This window comes from Crinia signifera, chromosome 8, assembly GCF_055691185.1.
Source record: "Crinia signifera chromosome 8, ASM5569118v1, whole genome shotgun sequence".
Lineage (NCBI taxonomy): Eukaryota > Metazoa > Chordata > Amphibia > Anura > Myobatrachidae > Crinia > Crinia signifera.
The window spans coordinates 71,012,102-71,021,998 of NC_139224.1; the positions used below are offsets into that span (position 1 = coordinate 71,012,102).

General features: G+C 42.3%; 1 pseudogene; it reads right to left on the bottom strand.

Moving 5' to 3' along the window:
- Window positions 1-8,805: 8,805 nt before the first annotated feature.
- Window positions 8,806-9,318, bottom strand: LOC146027236 (protein shisa-9 pseudogene; annotated as a pseudogene).
- Window positions 9,319-9,897: the final 579 nt, after the last annotated feature.

Consider the following 9,897-nt stretch of genomic DNA (forward strand, 5'->3'; position numbering starts at 1 on the left):
AGACAGCCCAAGCTGCTGCTGCCATTCTGGTCGAGGAGATGGCTGATGCCAGGAACACGATTGGAGACACAGGTAAGTACACACAACACAGCACAGAGATAGTTGTTCCTGGGATGTTGTCCAATGGTACAGGGGGGATACAGATCCACCCTCTGCACACAGTGGAACCTCCTTGTGGACGGGGAGACGGGGATGAGGTAATGCCTGTAAAGGATAGTGACATGCACAATACATGGACACGATTGGAACGTCATTCAATCATCAAAAATTTCCCTGATCCCAGCAAAGATCTGGCAAAGTGTCAGAAATTTGTAAGGGAGCGAGGAAATTCAGATGAGCCCACCAATAAGGATTGGCGATACATGTTGAGAGCTTGCCTCCCTTCACACATAGATGTCCAGAAGTTCATTCGAGACAGTGGTGTGGAGGGCGATAAGATTTTAACTGAACAGGGCAACCAGGAAAATATACGCCTAATAAATATACAATTGGGTGTATATTTCCCAGCGACGGTTGAAAAATACCCTAGGGTTCACCATCACACAGAAAGATGGTGAGTCCACCAGCGGATATTTCAACCGTGCCTTACAGGCGTTGCCAAAACACTCTGGTATCCCCAGCCCCAGGGACAACATACATCTTAAGGGAGGGATTGTCTCTGTGCTGATACAAGGTCTTAGGGAAAATCTGAGAACCAACATAGAAACCATTCACCCCAACTGCAGACAGATGTCAATACACACTTTAAAGAAATCTGCTGTTGATCTGGACAAACGATTTATGACAGAAAGACAAAACCAAATGGTATGTTTCAAATGTGGAAACAAAGGACACATAGCCAGACATTGCAGGGTAAGTAACCATAGGAAACATAACACATATGTAAGGAACTGGGAGACACAATGGGAGAAGACAGGTAGGTCTCAACACATAGCCATAACCCCACCTAGTAGCCAACGCCGCCCTAAGCATGACACATATATGCAAACAGGGAGTAGGACAAACATACACCCCACATCCAGGTAACATAAGACAATATCTGAGGGAGGAGCCTCAGATATGGGTAAGTGGAATAGTTTAAATATAAAGTTTTTTTTGTATCAAACCCGTTAACAACATTCCCTTCTGGTCTAGGTTGTGCCAAGCAATTAGTAGCAGCAATTGGGGTAACAGGAAAAATACAGCATTACAGCATTACCCACTGACGAAACCAGCAGATGTTACAAGCGGGCCTCTGCACACCAAACACTCTTTTCTGTTGGCTGCAGCGGCCCCGACTAACCTCCTGGGTAGAGATTTACTATGTAAAATGGGATGTGTCATCTATTACACCCCTGATGGGGTATTTCTGGACACTCCTAGAAATCTTACACAAGAAGTGCAAGATATGCTGGACAGTCCTCAGAGGCTAATGTTGTATTCCACTGTTATAGAGTCAAATCCATCTAAGGTAGCTAAAAACTACAGCACAAATACCGAGTTCCCTTTGAACTAAAGATGGGAAGGACACAGGATCAATGGCAACCATAGCTTCAATAGAAACCCTGTTAAAAACAGAAAGTATAGCGCCCCAAAGTACAGCTTCACCATTTGAAATCTGAGGTTGAGCTGTAAAAATACCCAGTGAAATAACAAGGTTCCCAAAAGAGAACTTTTAGCTAAATACCCCTAGACACAGCCCATAGTCACAACCACACTGGGAAACAGACAGAAAGGGAGGGCTTACAAATCAGAACAGGAGTTGAAAAGGGTAAGAACCAAATAGTTGAGAGCCAATTCCCCCATAGTGCTAAATCCTGGTGTCAAAAAAAAAAAAAAAAAAAAATTCCTGTTGAAAATAAATGTACACATTACTGTCATAAATATTTTCTATTTTTTTTTTTTGTGTTTTTCTCTCTCTCTTTTTCCAATTTTTTTCTCCTTCCCCTACTCTTCTGTTCCAGAAACCTCAGAGAGCCACCAAGCCCCTCCCCCGGGTCTTGCAAGATCGCACACTGTCCTTACGGCCCACAAATGGGTAAATACCAATACAATGGGTTAATGATCTATTGTTATGTCCTTTCCTCATCCACAGCACCAGCAGTTGGCGATAGACAACTTCTGGTGTATCCTCCTGAGGCAGGACATAAGGTATCTCAGGACGGATTGCGGTTGCGCCTGAACAAGAAGGGGGGGGGGAGGGGGGGGAAATCTGGGACACATTAGTAACCATAAACCCACAAATCATAGAAAAATAGTTTGAAAGATCTGTCGCACTCCCAGCAGAGAAATACCCATTGTGAATATGCGGTACCCCATAAAGCGAGTAGTCAATATATATATTTTTCCAGTAAATCTTGAACAAAGTCCCAGTAACATTAAGCATTGCTCCTAATGTTACCCAGGGCAACCACAGCCACCATCTTGTGAAAAGCAGTCCAAGTAATGCACAAAGCATTCCCCTTCTACAAAGAATGAAAAGGGTTGTAAAACGCATTTACATATAAATAGGTACAATCGCAAAACCCATGTCTTCACAGACAGATGTGGATAGTAAAGAAGAAGAAACAGGCCTGATTACAGCCTTTTGCCATGGGTAAAACTGACACAAGAGACCATGTGATTTAGAATATTAGACCTGCTGAGGGGGCGACAGATATAGTGACGTAAGAAACCTGGTGATGCCAGCCTGACCAATGTCGTACTGCAGTGTACAATTAAACCCTATTACTTGAGCACTTCATACTTGTCTACACAGTGTAGTTGCCATAGCACTACTGGTAAACAAAACTGAGAATGTGGTGTTGGGGTGTGTTTTAACTGTTTATGCTCCTCATATAGTCTGGACACTCCTAAAATTCTGCCTAAACATGTGAAAAATATTCATCAGCCAAGTTCACTAAATGGGAACTTGCATTGATGTTACCAGTAAAATGGGTAATATTGTAAACCCAGCAACACTCTTACCAGGTGTGCCCGCCAAGGCACAAAGGGTGGATTGGTGCTGAGGTTGCTGGAATGGTGGAATTTAGTGGGAGCCGAGACGAATATGATTGCATGACATGTTTGAATCACACCTTTGCAGCATGCCCCCAAAGGGTGGTAACAACCCATTGGAAGAGGTAATTCATTTTTTTTTCTCTCCCTCGTTCTTTCCACAACACTGAGAGGGGAAAATTGTACACTGGCTATACCGTAATAGGTGGAAAAGACATAGTAGAGGCTGAACCCATTGGACGTCTCACTCAGCGACAGCAGTCTCATTAGTAGTACTGCGGGCTGAGAGAAAAAACAGCCAATATTCATGCCGACTCCAAGTACGTTTGTTGGGGTAATGCAGAAGATCTTAGGCCCAATGGCGCCTCAGATGTTTTGTTTCAGTAGCTGGCACTCCAGTGGCGCAAGCGTTGTAAGTTTAAAAGATTCCTGACAGTCACACAGCTGCCGGACAGAGTGGCTGCTATCAAGTGTAAAGCCCACACCTTCGATAAGGATTCAGTGTCACTTGATAATGAACATGCTGGCAAGGCAGCTGGGTGAGCCATGCGCTCTGCGGATAATGTTTGTGTTCCCCCTGTAAATGTCAGTGTATTCACATAGAAATACAAGATTTGTGTCCCCTGCAGGAGAAGCAGTCTGGAAGCCGAAGGGATGTGGACAGAAATAGAAAGATGGACAAGGAAAACCAGTGACTCTGAGAACATGCCAAACTGTCAGGATAGAGATAGCCCATGGCCTGACTTGTCTTGACAGGGAAGGTATGTGGAAAATTAGTCCGAAATTACTGGTGTGCCCACAGACAGGTAAGACGACAGGATCATGCCTTACTTGTCTGGGGGAAAGAAACTGCAACGGCTGTTCCCACAGAGCCATCTCCACATCCCTCCTCCAGCAGGATCCTCTGCAGGTAATACAAAATTGGCTTTGTACAGTCCACTCTAGAAGCATTCTATTTATTTATTTTTTTATATATATATATATATGTGTTGACGTTTGTGTGTATAGATATGGCAGCCCAGAAGCACCCTTGAGTATGCAAGTATATATATATGAAAGGTTTAAATCATGTGTGAACCTTTAGGGACTGATGGTACACCCCATAATCTCTTATTATAGTAGTAGAATCACTCTCAGAACTCCACCTCATTTGTCCCCATCGAAACATTGCTTGGCGGGCAGCCACAGGTTATGGTAATCCCACAAGGAGATCCTAGACCACAAATGCAAGTGATGTATCCACACCTGGAAAACTGCAGCAAAGGGACTTTGTTGACACCTGTTGTGAACTGTCATAACCATGAACCAGGAGATGTTGTTGTTTCCCCTGCTTTGCCATATACAGGTTGCTTGATAGACCTTTGGAAAGAACCACCCCAAATCTTGTTGACCAGCACTACCTCAATAACAAAGTCGCAGAGAGAGATTCGGGTACGTTCGTCCTACTGCCAAAGGAACAGAAAGCCAGAAGGTCCTTACACTCGAGGGCGAAAGAAAGAAATCGCTAAGAGGCACCATTTCGGGAGGACTGGAGAGCAGCTAAGGTCAAGCAACCTGTACAAGCTACAAAAGGGACTGTGACACACCCCACTGGTAACAGGTTGGAAGGATCACTAACAAGTTTTTCCTTTCTCAGTTTTCTCTATTGTTGTGGGTCCTATTCTTGTCCCCCACCACCATCCGTTCTTATCTTCAAAGTCAAGGATACTGCCGCCGCACTGCTGCCAGGCATTGGACAGACGATACAGAGTTCTGAGAGTGTGTTACCCGTCCCAGTTTAGGTCAAGGTAGAATCTATAAACTTGACACATTACCCAGGACCGGATGTTTGATAATGATAATACCAACATACTTAAAAGCATACCAAAAAGAGAGACAACAACGAGTTCAAGGGTCTGTTGTCACAAACAATACCTACCAAAGGATTCCATATCTGAAAAACAATTGTATATAGTGTAACCACCCGTTTTTATTTTTATCCCAAAATTGTACATTATCCTTCGTGACCCTGAGTAGATTGTTCGATAAATGCGGCCCATCGTTTATCCATGATCCTGGATCGGCCGAGAGCAGATGGTTTACTCCCCTTATATGTTTAATTCATGTATCCCAATTTCTCTGTTAGGATTATGAATTTCTGTATTGCAGTGTAAAATGTTTTGTATTGTAACAGTTTTATATTTACTGTTAAAGGGTGGACTGTGGAAGTCTAGTTGCACACACGCCATTTTAGGATAGTATGGCCGCCATTTTGGTTCGCAGAGTTGCGCAAATAAAGTTTCCATACCTGAGTATGTGTGACAAAGTGGACCAGAAGAGTAGCCATACTATCACACATAAATTCATAATAACATACTGACACTAAATAAAATAGTTAAAGGTTTAGAACGCCACACATAGCTTAGTTAGCCCTGCATACATCTGACTGTATCATGATTAGTACCGTTCCGTTCCGTTTCTTATGCGCAGAATTCCGGTCATTGCGAATATTTCGCAATAGACACGGCCCGATAGTTATGGACATAATTCCATATTCTCAAGATAGTTTCGGTTGAAAGTATATAACAAAGGAATCTAGATGTAACCGGTTTCTACAGCTGTTTACAATCCCTGCCGACGATACTAACGAACAAAGGACTCCTAAAGTTCACTCCCCCGCACCTAGTCAAACCAGGTGTATCATCTTACCCCCCCAATCACAGCGGACCTGACATACGATCTCTGACCAATAGGAATGGCCTTTGACCTCCCATTTCTGACCCTATAAGATAGGAGACCCAGGGCTGCCTCGGTCACTTCGGCACATCTTTCTTTCCCTGACCATTGACCGGACTATGTTCAAACCTGAACATAGTGAGCTCCGACCGGACTGCGCTTGCTATTTCCCCTGAAGGTAAACATTCGTATTCCCCTTTTATGTAATGTGGCTGATTATGATTGTATCCTGTATCTGTTTCTCTTCCCCTTAGTAGAGCCTGTTAGTATATTTATTGTTAGTATATTGCATTACCTGTTAAACCTGTATTTTCTATTCCTGTAACCCGCTTTTGTCCATTAGGGACTCAAATACAACCTTTTTGCAGAGTTCTTATCTCCTTACTTCTATACTGTGGTTTGTGTCTGTTATTCGCATTTAGCGATAAAGGTATATTACGGACACTGTCCTTAAAGGTATATTCGCAGATTAGAGACGAATTACTGCGAAGGAATCTCTTATTAAGGTATTGGTTCTTGGGTGTATAATACACAATAAAGGTACGCTACGCTGTGCTACGTTTTTGTTCGCACGTAGTTAGGTATAAAGGGTACGCAGGTTACGGACACAATACGTAACCTGCGCTTTTCACTTATTGTCTCTTTGGTCATATTCTATCGCCATTAACAATTTTGACCTCTAGAAATGCAGGTTTTATTTTTGGTGGTGTGTATCATGCTTAGTATTCTCTCTGGTTGTTGCAGGTCGTATTCTGGTGACCACATTTCTCTAACCATTGCATTTGCAGCGTAACACATGTTTGGAGATATGCAACCTGTTGTTGTTGTTGATTGTTATTTTTGACAATATGTTATATTTAATTTTTCGTTCTGAAATTAAATTTGTGAACTAAGCTGTGATGCTGAACAGCAAATAAATTTATTTTAAGAATGAAAACACAATTGTTGTATGTCTAATTTCTTGTGTGAAACAAATAATACATTTATGTGTACTTACTGACCAGGGTATTTTTGTGCATTTATTGAAGTGTTGTAGAAGTTTCCCATGTGTAACCCTCTCCATGGCCATTCCCATGTTCATATCCAACTTTTCCCAGCTAATTAGTTTGTGTCAGCATATGTGCAGAGCAACTTAATAGGTGAGAAAGCAGTTTCTGTGCAGGTGAGGTAACTCCAACATTAGTAGGTAAAAGCAGGTTCAGAACAATGATCTCGTCATGGAGTGGGTGAGGTAAGCAAACAGGGATCAAAATGTACATTTGTGTAGGAATGCATATGTGTCCTCCTTAAAAAAACAGTAATGTCTTGGTGCAGGTATGTTAAAGATGTGTGAGTCGAACAAACATGATGAAATTGCTTGTGAACAAACATGTTAACACATTTTCATAAAAATGATTTCTCAGTGTCATAAGCAGATGTAGGAATCCTTTGTTAGAGAGATGTGAGTGCAATAATGTGATTGGTGACATTTTACATCCAGAGTGTAGTAATATTAAATTCATAGCAGAGCAGAAAGTGGTACAGTAATGTATTTTGGGTGCTATACAAAGATTGTGTGCAAAATAGTGGCCATGGGCTGAAAACATTGCAGAAACATCCTTTGTAGGTGTTAGATGTGGTTTATGTATTTGTATCATAAATACAAAACATATGTTTGTTTTAGAGTGAGAACGTTGACATATGTCGACGTGTGTAGATTGAGTGTGCTGCTGTGTAAAGTATAGGAAAACACGTAGTGATTGTGTAGAAATGTTTTAGAAATACCTACCTTAGCATACATAAGCTGATCTTAAAAAGATTCTTACCTTAAATAAAACCAACCTTTACATGTAGAGAAGTGTAGAAAGATATGCTTCCAATGTGTTGTGTGTGGCTTGCAGGTAGTGAAATAATGGTTTGGACTTAATAGACTGCAGCATTGCTTATTACATTCAGGTGTATGTGTTTGAGTAGTAATCAGCGTTAATTAGCAGACCCAGGTGTCCGCTCTCATGCGTTATCTGTAGGGGTGGTCTGAGGTGGCGGTTGGTGTCCGTCTGTTTTGTGTCCAAAATGAACGGTGCTTTCGCCGATCGAGCGGTAGTAGCAGCGTACATTTTTTGTGCACACCCATGTGTACGCCCATGTTTACGCCCATGTTTACGCCCAGTTTCCCTCATTATTTCATCCGCTCCCCTCAACACGCCCCTATGCCGCCCAAAATTACTGTACTCTTGCGGACAGGTTTTTTCGCACGGAAAGACCCGTCCGTGAGCGTTGTGGAGTCGTCGCGCCTGCGCATTGCGGAAGGTACGCATGCGCAGATCAAAAAAATAAACGGAACGTACGCTTACGGCCCAGCCGCCCGAACCAGAATAATCTCCTTGGAGTGGGAGCATTATTGTGTGGCCACACCCCTCCCTTTGTAATGTTTGGGTGGGCGCAAATTTATAGTTTGCAGGTGGGCGCCGAACCCTGATTAGAGACATAACTGGCATAAGTTATAGCTACACTTTTTACCCTTTGTACCATTCTCCCTTAAAAAGTGCACTGATTATTACTATCCATTTGAAAATAGTAAAATATTCCTGAAACCATTATTCGGAAACTAATTATTGAGCTTGGAATCGCCTTTGACACATTAATTACTGCAGTGTGTTGTCACTATATTTTTAGATTTAGAGAGACAAAATGATCCAATCATCAGAACATAGGAGACCCTACAAATACTCTCTCTCAAGAGCTACAACTGAAATACAACTGAAATCGATGTACCCCTAGGCAATCTGATGCCCGAGGAAGGTTTGCAGTACAAGAATCATATAAAAAAGGTGAACAGAGATCTTTTGTTTGTATCAAGACAACTCAAAAAACAGAAACTTAGTTTTTCAAACTGCACACTCCAAACAACTTGTAATAGTAACAAATGTTTATTACAAAAAAATACATATATATGAAATTCTAAATTCTAAATAAAGAGTAGTCAAAAATAAAACTACAACACTTTACCAGTTATCACTTAATTTTTTTTTTCTCTCGCAACATTAATTTTCCATGATCCATAAGAGAACTGCACACTCCAAACAACTTGTAATAGTCTTCTTTTTCTACACAAAAGCTGCATTTGCATTGTCCTTACCTGGACACATTCATGTCCGTCTGAATCCACTGGGTTTTCTCCACAGCCAGTTTGGTGAAAATTCCCACCAGCACCATGAGTGCAGCTACTCCGCATATGATATACACAATCATGTTGGTCTTGTCTTTACTGGGGTCGTCAGCCGACTCTTCACCTCGTGCAGGGGGGTTCCCTGTGTTGGCCCAGTTCGGGGTGTCATAGTTAGAACACATACTTTGGTCCAACCTCCCATGTTTGAACTGGCAGCAGAAGCGATAGCCACAGGTACCGCAGCAGTATAAGTAGCTGCTTGCATTGCAGTTAAATGGTGGATCCCACTGGCCCATCACATCATAGTAACCTCTACATCGGTCAGCTTGTGGAGGTAGCTCTGTCCCGGCTGGAGCTTTGGCTGTTCCGTGGACCGGATCCTCTGCAAGACCTGCCTTTGTGTTTGGGGTCCTGGCTATCACCAAGAAAGGATCCAACAGCGCAAACCAGCATAGCCCAAGACGCAAAATAATCCCCATTCGAAGCTTCCTCCAAACTATAAATTTTTTACTTTGAACAAAAAAAAATGGAAGAAAAGAAAAGTGGGCGAGGGATAAGCTTTAACCAGGAGGGTCAAAAAGAAGCATTAATGACCATTCACTTGACCAAAACCTGCATTGTCCTTTGTAAGTGCGTTACTCATTGTTAAGTCTTATTCATCAAACGTTGGTACATAAATGTCTTTTTTGCTCTGGTCCACTGATTTAACAAAAATGTTTGTTCCCTCTTCAAAGCCCTCCTTCTGGGTTAGTGACCACAGTTTATCCCTTCTCTTCTGTTTTATGTCTAATCCTTTTCTCTTATGTTTTGTCTTTTCCTTTTCAGTCTTTTGTTTTTTTCTTATGAACCGTCATCTCTCACTGAGGACTCGGCAAGTGCGAGTTAACTTCAGTATATGCCAGGAAGGGAGGGCGCCGTTAGAGGAGGGAGTGAACTACATCCCTCCAGTGGACACAGCTTCCCAGGATTTGCTTTGCTGTCATCTGGTGGACACCAGCCAGGAACTAACACTAAAACAGTAGTTCCCCAACATTTTTGAATCACGGCACCCTGGAGCA